Source organism: Silurus aristotelis, assembly GCF_946808225.1.
Source record: "Silurus aristotelis genome assembly, chromosome: 15".
Lineage (NCBI taxonomy): Eukaryota > Metazoa > Chordata > Actinopteri > Siluriformes > Siluridae > Silurus > Silurus aristotelis.
Genome location: NC_139588.1, coordinates 13,641,344 through 13,654,391, shown reverse-complemented (window position 1 = coordinate 13,654,391; position 13,048 = coordinate 13,641,344). Strand labels below are relative to the sequence as shown.

At 38.3% G+C, this 13,048-nt stretch overlaps 1 long non-coding RNA gene and 1 pseudogene across 2 annotated transcripts; one reads left to right on the top strand and one right to left on the bottom strand.

Annotated features, from left to right (window-relative positions):
* Window positions 1–3,845: 3,845 nt before the first annotated feature.
* On the top strand, window positions 3,846–4,767 carry LOC310737511 (ankyrin repeat domain-containing protein 9-like; annotated as a pseudogene). The gene has a single exon. The product of its transcript is annotated as an ankyrin repeat domain-containing protein 9-like (transcript).
* Window positions 4,768–8,808: 4,041 nt separating this feature from the next.
* On the bottom strand, window positions 8,809–12,611 carry LOC310738421. Its single transcript, XR_014537088.1, has 3 exons — window positions 12,382–12,611; window positions 11,191–11,247; window positions 8,809–9,182 (listed from the first exon to the last, which is right to left on the bottom strand). It is a non-coding gene; the product is annotated as an uncharacterized lncRNA (long non-coding RNA).
* Window positions 12,612–13,048: the final 437 nt, after the last annotated feature.

Here is a 13,048-nt window from a genome sequence, read left to right as displayed (position 1 = left end):
TTCAGAACGGACTAACCAAAGCAAGGATTTTAAATCCTACAGGACAACACATTTCATTGCAACAAGGACTGCATCTGGGTGAGTTTTACAGGGTAAATGAATCTGAGCTTATGCCTCTTCATCAATGCTCATTGAACTTAGTTGCAGCAGCCACGTCACAGGTGGCACCTTCAGTGTCCTTGGATGACTCACCAGTCACTGCCTCGCAAAGAGCTGCACTTTCTGCATTGTTGTTAGAACACAATACGATCTTCAGAGCATCTGAAGGAAGTGTTGGGAAGTGTACTTTTGTGAAACATCGCATTAGAACAGGAGACCAAGCTCCCATTAAACAACGTGCATACCGTGCCTCACCTGAGAAAAGAGCTGAAATTGATAGACTAGTCACTGCCCTGCTGGCAGATGGTGTTATCTGAGAGAGAGCTGTAGTCCCTGGGCCTCACCTTTGGTGCTTGTGGAAAAAGAAATGTGGTGCATGGAGGTTTTGTGTGGGCGCTTAAACAGTGTCACAGTTAAAAACTCTTATCCTCTGCCCCGTGTGGATGACACGCTGGACGCATTGGCGGGTTCAACTTGTTTCAGCACATTAGACTTTTCCAATGGCTTTTGGCAAGTTGAAGTTGCTAAAGAGGACAGAAAGAAAACTGCCTTTACAACTGGCCGTGGACTTTTTCAATGGCGGGCTATGCCGATGGGTCTCTCTAACTCTCCAGCGACATTCCAACGCTTGATGGAGCTTGTTCTGAGAGGTCTTCCATGGCACATCTGCATGGTGTATCTTGACGTTTTAATTTACAGCAAAACATTCGAGGAACATCTGTCTAATTTTAAGGAATTGTTTACAAGAATTGGGTCAGCAGGTTTGAAATTAAATCCAAAAAAATGCCACTTGGCTAGAGACCACATGGTCTTCCTGGGTCATGTTGTGTCCCAGAAGGGACTTCAGCCGGATCCATGTAATACGGAAAAGGTGAGAAACTGGCCAACACCCAAGTCTTCTTCTGAAGTCAGAGCTTTTGTTGGACTCTGCTCCTACTACAGATGATTCGTAAAAGATTTTTCAAAATATGCAGCTCCGCTTAACCAGCTTGTGGGCAAAAATGCAACTTTTGACTGGACAAAAAATTGTGAACTGTCATTCAATTATCTGAAAGATGTGTTAACCTCTGCCCCAGTTGTGACACTGCCTGGTTCTAATATACCTTTCAGAGTCTACACTGATGCTTCAAAATATGCTGTCGGTGCAGTGCTGGCACAAGAGAAAAATGGGCTTGAACATGTGGTAGCATATGCCAGCCAGGCATTGAACCCTACACAGAGGCGCTGGTATACTTTTGATCGTGAGTTATGGGCGATTGTGTGGGCAGTAAGAGAATTTAAACACTACATCGGACTTTCATCATTTATTATTATTATCACCGACCATCGTCCTCTCTTGGCCCTTCGACGGATGGCCATTGATGATGATCCGACTGGTAGGAGGGGGAGATGGATCTTAGAGCTGGATCCACTGAATTGGACGATCATCTACAAAAGTGGGCATCACCACAAGAATGCTGATGCTCTATCTAGACATCCTGATGTGCCTAACTGGGATAGCATGGGTCAAGGCATTGAAAGCATGCAGGAAGTTAACATGGTTGGCTTCGAGCCTCCACCGACCAACCCTCCTATGACTTCTGTGTCTACAGATCAGGTGTCGGTACCGGACATTGTTTCACAAAGTAGGCTCTGTGTACATGATTTGTCATATGATGCTTCCTACCTGAGGGAATTGCAGCATTCTGACTCCGACATTGGAACTGTCCTACACTGGGTGCAGCTGGGGCAACGACCGCATAGACAACACTTGAAAGGGATCTCTAAATGCCTGAGGAAACTCTGGACCGAGTTCAATCGCCTTTCAATAAATGATGGATTATTGTGTCGTTCTTTTGTCTCTTCACTTACAAGTGACCCGGTCATTCAGTTTGTTGTTCCCTCTACCCTTGTACCCTACATACTTTTGCAGTTACATGGTGGTCCGGCCGCAGCCCATTTCTCTGCTGAACGTGTGTGGGAAAAAGCGAGACTGGCTTGTTACTAGCCTTCAATGTTTAAGGACATCAGAGAGTGGTGTGAGCAGTGCAGGGCTTGTCAGACTCGTCGTGGTCCCGTTCCAACACAACGTGCTCCATTGGGCGGCACGAATACCACACGCCCATTCGAGAGAGTAGCTACTGACTTTTTTGAGCTTTCTTTGACTTCAAAGGGCAATCGTTATGTGCTTGTGGTGGAGGACTATTTCACTAAGTTTGTTAGTTTGTATGCTCTTCCTAATCAATCTGCACAGACCGTAGCTCGCTGTCTATTCGAGGACTATGTGTTGACTCATGGTATTCCAGAGACTTTACATTCTGACCAAGGGCGTCAGTTCGAGGCAGACATTGTTCATAGACTTTGTCAAATGTTTGGGATTCGAAAAACGCAGACTACTCCCTACCATCCGGAGTCAGATGGGATGGTCGAACGTTTTAACAGGACTTTGACCCATTAATTAGCGAAAACGCTGTTGACGTATGGTGGGGAATGGGACAGTTTTGTGAAACATGTAACGTTTGCCTACAACACCTCGCCCCACTCAAGCACTAAATTCTCACCATATTTCCTTACTCATGGACGGGAAGCAAGGGTCCCTGTCGATGTTTTGGTACCTGTACGTGCATTTGATTCACAATCATCTTCGTCACATGCTGATTTCCTGTCTTCGTTTTTGTCTAGACTGCGCTCCGCCTTTAGTAGAGCGCGCATGCACAGTGAGGAAGCATGTGAACGCCAAAAACTCTACCATGCTAAAAGTGTTCGTTATCAGCCCTATGCAGTGGGTGCTATGGTGTGGCTCGATAATCCTGTTGAGAGTCGTATGAAGCTGGCACCGCATTGGAAGGGACCTTTTAAAGTTGTGGAGGTAATGGACTCTTGTGGCGAACAAGGACTGATCTATCAGATCATAAATCCCATGGACAGTGATGACAGAGGGAAGGTGGTGCATTATAACAGATTGCGCCCTTATACACTGCCTGTTTCTCCTTTGTCAACTAATCTCTCTTTTGATGGTACTGATTCTTCTCAGGGTTCTACTTCCTCTGAGTCATTGTTATCTGGGGTGGACGTGGGAGTTTCTCCACAGAATCAGCATTCGGATTATACTCAGGGACTGTGTACGCATGCAGATGTTGATTGCTTGATGCCAAGTTTGAGTAGGGCTGGTAGAGTGCAGAAACCTCCTGGTTATTTAGATGACTTTGTTCTGTATTAAATGTCATTTGATGTTGTGTTCATGAGGAAGAGAGGATGTTAAATGAGGTGTGTAAATGGTAGAATGGAAACTGCTATGGATGTTCTAGTATTGCTTTTCATTCTGCATTGCATATACGTGTTCTGGGTGTGTTAACCATATATGTATGTATGTGTATATGTGTGTGGTTTTTTTTTTTTTTTTTGGGGGGGGGGGGTTGGGTGTGTGTAAACGTGGACGTTTAATTTGAAGGGGGGGACGCATGTAAAATACTTTTGGGGTGTAATTGTGTGTGATAGCTCAAGAGGGGGCTGTGTCCATTTTAAAGGTGTGTTATACATTTCTTATTTTTCCCTCGGGGCTTGCCGTAGGCAAGATAGATTATTATCACACCTGCCACAGTGATGCTGTTCTTGTGATGAAGCGCAATAAAAAGTCGGACTGGTTGTTTCACAGAATCCTGCGTCCATTTCTATTATTTTCTTAGTGAAAAGTATAAACGCTCGGTTACAATGACAACCTAAAGGTGTTGATCGTTCTCTGGATATAGCTAGTGTAGCCTGGACAAATGGACGACACGTGCAAGCGAATTCCTCTCACTTTTATTCTGCCAAGCTGTGAGGGACCACAAACCTGTGTGGATGTTGGAAGAAATGCGAAACCTGAAGACTTTTCATTGGGAAGAAAACGTCCGGCAACAGACCTACAACCCATCCGAGGCGTTTCTGTATGCCATCATGCACGACCACCGAGATTACGCACAATAGTTGCTGAATCAGTTTCAGGACGTTGCTCTTGCAAATCCAGGAGAGCAATTCTGCTGTTATCCAACATCAGATTCACACCTGGAAATGGATATCCGCCGTGGCAGGAATGACGTCATAGCGTTCATCCTTCAGGTGGTTCATAGAACACCTTCTCTGCGCTTATACATAAACCAGCGTGTGTGCAAACACGAGAGGAATGGCAAAACTCCACTCCATGTGGCATGTGAGCTTTTACAACCACATACCGTCATAATATTGTTGGGAAATGGGGCTTCACCGCTAGCTGAGGATCAGAATGGAATGACACCACTGGATCTTCTATTGAATAAACTTTGGACCGCCAAAGGGAATGCAAACTCCATTAAGTGTATTAGGGCTTTAAGAATGTGCATCGAGAACCTGCTCTTTTTCATGCCAAAGTTGCACTTTAAAATGAAGAGCACACTTCAAGAGGATCAAGTGTTCTGGTCCAAAATTCTGGGAGAGGAGCAGTATAACCTTCTAGTGGGGAGAATTCCTGCAACACTTTTTCTTACAGCTATGCAGAAAGTCTTGTCTCAACTGCCTCAACATGAATTTTCAGAAAGTCTTGATAAACTGCACATTCCAGCTTTTCTGAAACCTCACACACACCATTAACACAGTAAAAAGAGGCCTATATTCTTACCATGCTTTTTGTTGTCTTTTTCCCCATTTTAATTTAATTACATTCAGTTTTATTTGTGTGGCATAAATTGAATGTTTAAAAGTTTTACTATAACTTAAGAAAACAAACAAGTCTTCCAGTTCTCAAACGAAATAATGCTAAACCTCTTTTTAAAATATAAAAAGGACAGTATTTTTATAGGAATAATCAATGAACCAGTAATGTATGTATTTCATAATGGTTTTAAGAAGTATGCAAATGAATTTTAAACAAATTACATTTTACTTTTATTTGATCAGTTTTACTTTTGAAAAAATGCTTGTGTTTTATTTATATAAATTTATATTTATATTTAGTAACGCAGTCTAAAGTCAATGGGAATGTAAAACCATTATAATGTTACGGTGCAGCATTTGATGCATCCAATATACAGATGTCTTTCAGAGACTTCACTCCTACTATTCTGTTTTATAGACAGAGCTATAATTTATTTCATATTTAATTTACAATTTTATTTTTTTGCATTACATTATTATGAAATTAATATAACTACTGGAAAAGTGTATTTATGTGTATATTATAAGTTATTTACCTCATTGTGGACAAAAGAAAAAGGGTTATGCATATTTAAAAAATCATTCTTACCTCTTCTGAAATCGTGTGTGTGTGTTTGTTTGCGTGTCTATCTTTATGTCTAAATAAGTATTACTAACCTTTGACAAGTTTCTCAATCCAAACCCACATTTACGCTCCTTTTTTTAGCAGTTGGAGCGTATATAACGAATTCCATGGCTATGATGGATGGATTACGTACTGATCCAGGTGTATAAGGGAGAGGACTAACATTACTTTAGCCTACCCTTAACACCAGCATGTCACTTATGTATTGCCATTGCTGTGCTTCTGCTTCACCCTCTGATCTTTACTCTATTTTGAGGTTGAGCTTTAAGCAATTTTTCTGCCTTAGCTAATATACATTTGTTCCATGATTCACTTGCTGTTGCTATAGCTGACTTTACTGTTTCCAAATATACATTTATTATTTAAAAAATTCATATGCCCTCTAGGAATCGATACCGATATGTAAGAATACATGTGTGGTGGTTGCTTCTGACCTGAACAACTACTGGAGATAATTTATGTAGTCAGCAGATGGAGACATTTACCCTGTAAGACCCAAACATAATTAGAATATACCTTTTCTATTCTCTCTCTCTCTCTCTCTCTCTCTCTCTCTCTCTCTTAATATTACCCTACTGCAGGTATATAATATTAATATTAATATACATTTTACATATATTGTGCATGTAGATAGTACTAACCAATACTATATACTATCCTAACCAATTTGTGTTCTCTGTGAATCTTGGTTTCTGTGACTTTTAAATGTATTTGAGATTTATTGCCTATTATAGCTTACTAGCATGCATTATTCAAGTAACTCTTTACAATGAGCTTTATATACACCTGGACATTTTATTGGGGGGGTTGTGATGATTTAACTGAAATGATGCATGCAGCCACAGCAGCAAAAGTAGTGTAAACAAACATCAGAAATCAGAAAAACAAGCAAACAAAAAATTGTTAACAGACAAATCTTGTGCTCAATCTGCCACTAATGCAAGTAGTTCTTCTGGTCAGTCAAGTAATGTAGTGCACAAAAATCCCCTTTATTCTTCTACATTAATCTCAACCCTATTATTTAGCATTTTGCCAAGATTTTTAACTTACACAAAAAGCCTATTATGTTGTAGGTTTACAAAAATCTATACAAATTTACAAATGTTTAACAATTCCACAATACCATTGCTGTTTTTTCAATTTAAGTGTAACCCTTCTTATATAAAGTAATGCGTCGCCCCGGCTGCATGCATCATACCCAAATTCAGTTAAATCATCACACCACAACACAAAAAGTCCAGATTCATTTAAAGCTCATTGTAGAGGGTTACTTCACAAATACAAGCTATTTTTATGGCATTTGTTTTTTTATCTTTATGAAATATTTATTTGTATTTTAATTAGTATTTATTTTTTATTTATATATGGACAAACCACTTTCAGAAACCTTCTGTACTGTACTGGTCAGTGCTGTACTGTCACCATATCTACTGTCTTCTTGTCTTATGTTCTACCTTTTTTGTACTAAATGTTGCACATGTGCATTTCATGTTGTTAGTTTTGAGTTTTGTGTAGTTCATTGTGTACTTCTGTGTTATTTTATGTTCATTTATATTGTTTGATGTAGCACATTGGTCCTGGGGGAACGTACTGTACTGTATATGATTAAAATGACACTGAAAACCTATTTGACTTGACTTTGCTCTAAAATTATACACATGAGAACAAATTATCATAAAGGATAACGCTTTAGGGGATTTTGATGTGTACTCTAAATAATGAGTGAGAGTATTATAAAGAGCAAACAATCAGAATAAGCAAATGTTAATAGGCAGATCCTGTGTTCAATCTGCCACTAGTACAAGTAGTTTTTCTAGTCAGTCAAGTAATGTAGTAAAGTAAAAAAACACTTTATGCTTCTATATTTAACTTAACCCTATCATATTCCACAATTACATTTCGGCATTTTGACAAGATTTGTTTTTTTACACAAAAAAACCTGTGCTATAGGTTGACAAAAAATGTTCATGTTCACCACCTCTGAGGAGTGGGGCAAATTATGACTATGCATCTCTGGTGAGTAGTATGTTTTTGCCATGTTATTAGACAAATATTTATATATGTAAAATGCCTCTCTCTCTTTAATGCCAAATGCGTTGTTAGATTGCTTTTTTGTATTGTAATGATGGTTTCTATAATAGCAACGTGATAGTGGTGGTATTAAGAGGTTGATTAGGGCGGGTAAGTCCCCACTGAGGGCCCGGGTACCAAATGCACGGCCCGCCACTGCAAATTACGCTATGCTTCCTTTTTCCGCGTTGTTCCAAATTATGTGTACCAGACTCGGGCACTGGTAAAGCTCATGACACATTATTCCTGAAACTGGGTTGGAGTGGTTACCCTGGATGATGATTATAGCACAGCAGTCCTTGAGAACTTTGTAAAAGATTAACTTGTGTGTATTCAGTTCCAGAAAGTGTTACCAAATTACTTAGGTTTGATGAATATTAAAGAGAAAATAAAGATGGCAGCCTATTGGATTAAGTCCTCGAATGCCACAGTCATTCTGCTTATTCTAAGACCAGAACATGTCCAGATGTTATTTGAGGAGATGATTAAGAGAAACATTAGTCGTGTCTGGATTGATAGTGATTCCTGGTCTGCAACACGATTTTTAATAAAGATGAAAGACATGAACAAAGTGGGAGACATACTCTTAGGTTTTACGTTTGTCACAGGAAAACTTCACGGCTTTAAATACCGTGGGGAACCTTAGACCAAGTACAGGGGCAAGGAATGATTACATCAGTGAGTACAAACAAATTCACTCCAACTGCATCCAGAGTCAGCAACCAGTGAGCTCATTTTATCTGGATTGCAATGAGACAGATAACTATCTTGTTCACAATGTGTATCTGACAGTACCTTACACTCAGAGAGTGGCAATCTACACCAGTGTTAATGCCATCAAGAAGCTTTTAGAATGCAACAGCACATCTTGCTCTAGAAACAGTAACTTCCTGCCTTGGAAGGTAATAATTAATTTTTAATACCAATAAAAGTTTTACAGTGTGTAAACTCACTGCTTACATACCCGTAGAAGCATGGAGATGTTTTGGAGAGATGGCAGTGTAGTTATTAACCAGATTGTACAGTAACCTGCAGTAACATTACTTGACTGACCAGAAAATCTACATGCATTAGTGGCAGATTGAGCACAAGATCCATTGAGCCATTATTCCACTGCCCTCCCTCTTATTTTTCTCGTCCGTCAACCTGTCCATCACCACTGCAAACAGGAAACGGCTCAGGGCTGATCGTTGATGCAATCCAACCTTCACCTTGAACCAGTCTGTCATTTCTACTGCACACTTCACTGCTGTCACACTGTCCTTATACATGTCCTTCACCACCCTCACATATTTCTCTGACACACCTGACTTCCTCATACATTACCACAACTCCTCTCTTGGCACTCTGTTGTACGCTTTCTCCTCACCTGTCAAGAAAGTTTAAATGAATTGTAATTTCAAGTTGATTCAACTTCATTAAAATGTAATTGCAACAAGGCTTTTTACAGCGTAGACTGACATTAACTCATTTGTTGTGTTTCTTTATTGAACAAAGAGACAATATAGAACATAGTAATTTTATAAAGTGCATAACTGCCTCTAGCTAAACATAGAACATAGTAAGTTTATAAAGTGCTTAACTGCCTAGCTAAACAAAGAACATATATTTTGGATCACACTAGACTGACATCCATTCAAAATCAATAAGTTTTCTTATGAGTGTACAGACTTGCTGGTTGATGAGTCCTTTCTGCTTCTTTGACTTTGTGCCTGTCTCCAGATTAATACCCAAAAAGCACCTATAAACAGAAAGGCAGAGAGAAAAACTGTTAGTTTCTTTCAAGTGCGATGAAAAAGTAGCCTTCAGTTGGTCAATGCTTTTGCAGTACAGAGCAAAACTAAAGTTAGCTTTGGTCCAGTTAAACCCCAAACATTTAAATAAACAATTTTGGTATGGATTTTCTCCTCAATAAAATTAACATTTTATCAATTTGCTTGAATTTGCTCCACCCAACAGGAAGAATGTGCCAGTGACATGGATCACAGAGTGCCTCCTAATGTATGCTTCAGTTTCATCATTTTCACATTCTGACCTTCATAATTTGCAATGTGTCAAGTTGCATTCAAGTTGTCAAGACCATTTAAATCCTTATATGCTAACAGTTTTTAATAGTAACTATAAAATACTATACTATAAAACTATACTATAGTTTTTTTTGTAACTAAATTACATCTACAAGTTTTCCAACATTTCCACAACAATAATCACTAAATATACTCATCCTTTGCATTATACGCTTACTCGATTTAACTATTTACAACTATACAGAAAAACACATCAAGCCAGATAAAAACATGTCTCAAGCAATCAAAAAAAGAAGGGTGACTTTTAAACTAATGTCTTAAACAAGCTAAGATTATGCACAATTTAATGTTCAACTTTTTTTTAGCATCACTGTGATGAGAACACAACAGAACAGAATCATGTACAACAAAACAAAACAACAAAACAGGACCTGTGTCACTGTTTAAAAACATGTTATTATAAAGTACACCCAATAAATTTGCAATATCTTGTGCATGCATTTTTACCAAAGCAGCTTGCTCCACTCGTCCTGCCTTTTTCCGCTACTTCTGTCACATTTAGCTTAAACTGCCTCTGGAAAAGAATGGTGGAGAGCAATAAGTGATACATCACACATTTTGTATGATGAAAGAGGATAGTAGTCCAGCAAATTTGATGCAAAACATAATTCTCTTGGGCTACTCCTAATTTGCAATAGGCACCAATGTCACTTAGCTTCACAAAAGTATATTTTTGGGTCACAAACTACACAGACTTATTAAAAACAATGATAAAATGAATCTTTCCAGTACTACATCATTTCTCTCAAGCAAAACATACATCCCCTTTCGGTATACTGTGCATTGCAAGCTCCATTGCACTTCATTGCAAGCTACTGCAGATTGTGACTCCAAATTTTGACCAGCAACTGATGCCCTGATCCTGTGATTATAATCACTTACATAAAACTCTGTACCCTTTTCAACATGCACAACCAAAGGGAACAGACTGCCTGAACTTAAGAAACTGATCTTGTTACTTAGGATATAGATAGCAGATTGCCCTAATAACTCAAAGTGAATATATTTGGTTCACACACATGAAAGTTACTAAACACTACTGAACAACCTAAAAGTAAAAAAAAACATCTTAAACACATTAAAGTATAAAACTAAGGGACAAGACAACTAGTGTGTCAACCCTAAAATGAACGATGTGTGTAACTTAGTTAGAAAGCTCACCACCCCCACTACTGCTCATAAATACAAACAAGATGATTAAAAAACAATAATTATAAACTTATAAATTACGTTCAACTAAAAATCACAGTAGGCTAACGTGTGTGTACTTGCAAACACAAGGGTTTAGCTTAGTCTAACAGTGAGAACACTGCCGCGCAGGCGCACATTTATCAGTGGTATAAAAAAAACATTTGGCAGTGGAATTTTTCTGAGACAAGACAATAGAATTATTATCCTTTCTTTCTTTTTTTTTTTTTTTTTAAATGTTCAAACATTGACATGAGCACTTCATTTTTCATTTGACGAGACAGATCGCGGTTGCTCTGTACCTCTCTCACACAGCATAAGGCACAAGGTTGAAATGAATTAACTTTTGTCCTAATCCACGACACTACAACCTGGTTTCACTGAAACCGGGCATATAACGTTCATTTTTCTAGCTGATAATAACAGCCATAATGTCTCATTTATATACATTCAGGCCACAGAATAACGTTTTACCTCACAACTTTATTCCCCAGTGGTTAACTTACCGCAAAAAGATGCTGTGGGAAGAACCTACAGTAAAGAAAGAGAGAACGTTTAAGCAGATAAGTTAACAGATAATGTTTTTTTTTTTTTTTTAATAAGGCTTAAAATATGGTCTCACAGTACAGTACATTTAACACAGTACACTTAACACAGTACATTTAACCCTTAACACAGTACCCTTAACACAGTACATTTAACCCTTAACACAGTACCCTTAACACAGTACATTTAACCCTTAACACAGTACCCTTAACACAGTACATTTAACCCTTAACACAGTACCCTTAACACAGTACATTTAACCCTTAACACAGTACCCTTAACACAGTTTATTTAACCCTTAACACAGTACACTTAACACAGTATATTTAACCCTTAACACAGTACACTTAACACAGTACATTTAACCCTTAACACAGTACCCTTAACACAGTACATTTAACCCTTAACACAGTACCCTTAACACAGTACATTTAACCCTTAACACAGTACACTTAACACAGTATATTTAACCCTTAACACAGTACCCTTAACACAGTACATTTAACCCTGAACACAGTACCCTTAACACAGTACATTTAACCCTTAACACAGTACCCTTAACACAGTACATTTAACCCTTAACACAGTACCCTTAACACAGTACATTTAACCCTTAACACAGTACCCTTAACACAGTACATTTAACCCTTAACACAGTACACTTAACACAGTACATTTAACCCTTAACACAGTACACTTAACACAGTATATTTAACCCTTAACACAGTACACTTAACACAGTATATTTAACCCTTAACACAGTACCCTTAACACAGTACATTTAACCCTTAACACAGTACCCTTAACACAGTACATTTAACCCTTAACACAGTACCCTTAACACAGTACATTTAACCCTTAACACAGTACCCTTAACACAGTACATTTAACCCTTAACACAGTACATTTAACCCTTAACACAGTACACTGTACAATTAACATTCCAACGTCTGTTCATTTCTTTTTTTTTTAAATTCCGCGGTCCAACCTACAGCGCGACAACAGCGCGACAACAAAACCTACAACTAATGAAAATTGGCTGATACCTCATACACTATCACATATTTTTAAAAAAAAATCTGTCATTTAATTGACAAATTTGCACATTTTAAAACTTACCACTGAATCCGCAGAGATGAGAGAACTCAGAAATAGCGCGAGCGCGGGAGGAAAGTCACAGCCGCTTCCCGTGATTTCGCTGATGGCATTATTTTCACAATAAAAGTCTCAACACTGTACTATATTGTGAAATGTCACAGTTAATGCCTGTGAAATGCTAATAATGTAAGCTACTGTGAAATATTACTGTTACATCTTGTGAAATCGCGGAAATTTTTTACAGTGTACATTCATGGTTATCTTTCCCCAATACCACACTACCATTGCATTTCTTATTAGTTGTCAATTTGAATGTAAGTTTATTATGTAAAGTGCCTGTCAAGTGAATAATTCTGCTATGTATAGTCCCAATCTAATGGGACAAGAGGCGGAAGGTGGTTACTTTGCCATGGTGACAAGAACTGGGAAAACTAGACAAGAAATTACATGGCAGTTGCATTACGCTTTGCTCTCATGCTGCCACATGTGGGGCAGCCATCCCTGTTGGTGTTGGGGAGAAGTGTATTGCTGGAAAAAGCCTTCTTGTATAATTACTAGGGCTGTTAATTAATTAAAATATTTAATCGTGATTAATCGCATGATTGTAATGAGTTAAATTTTAATCTGTTCTAAATGTACCTTAAATATACTTTTATATATTTTTAATAATCAAATCAGCATGGGCATG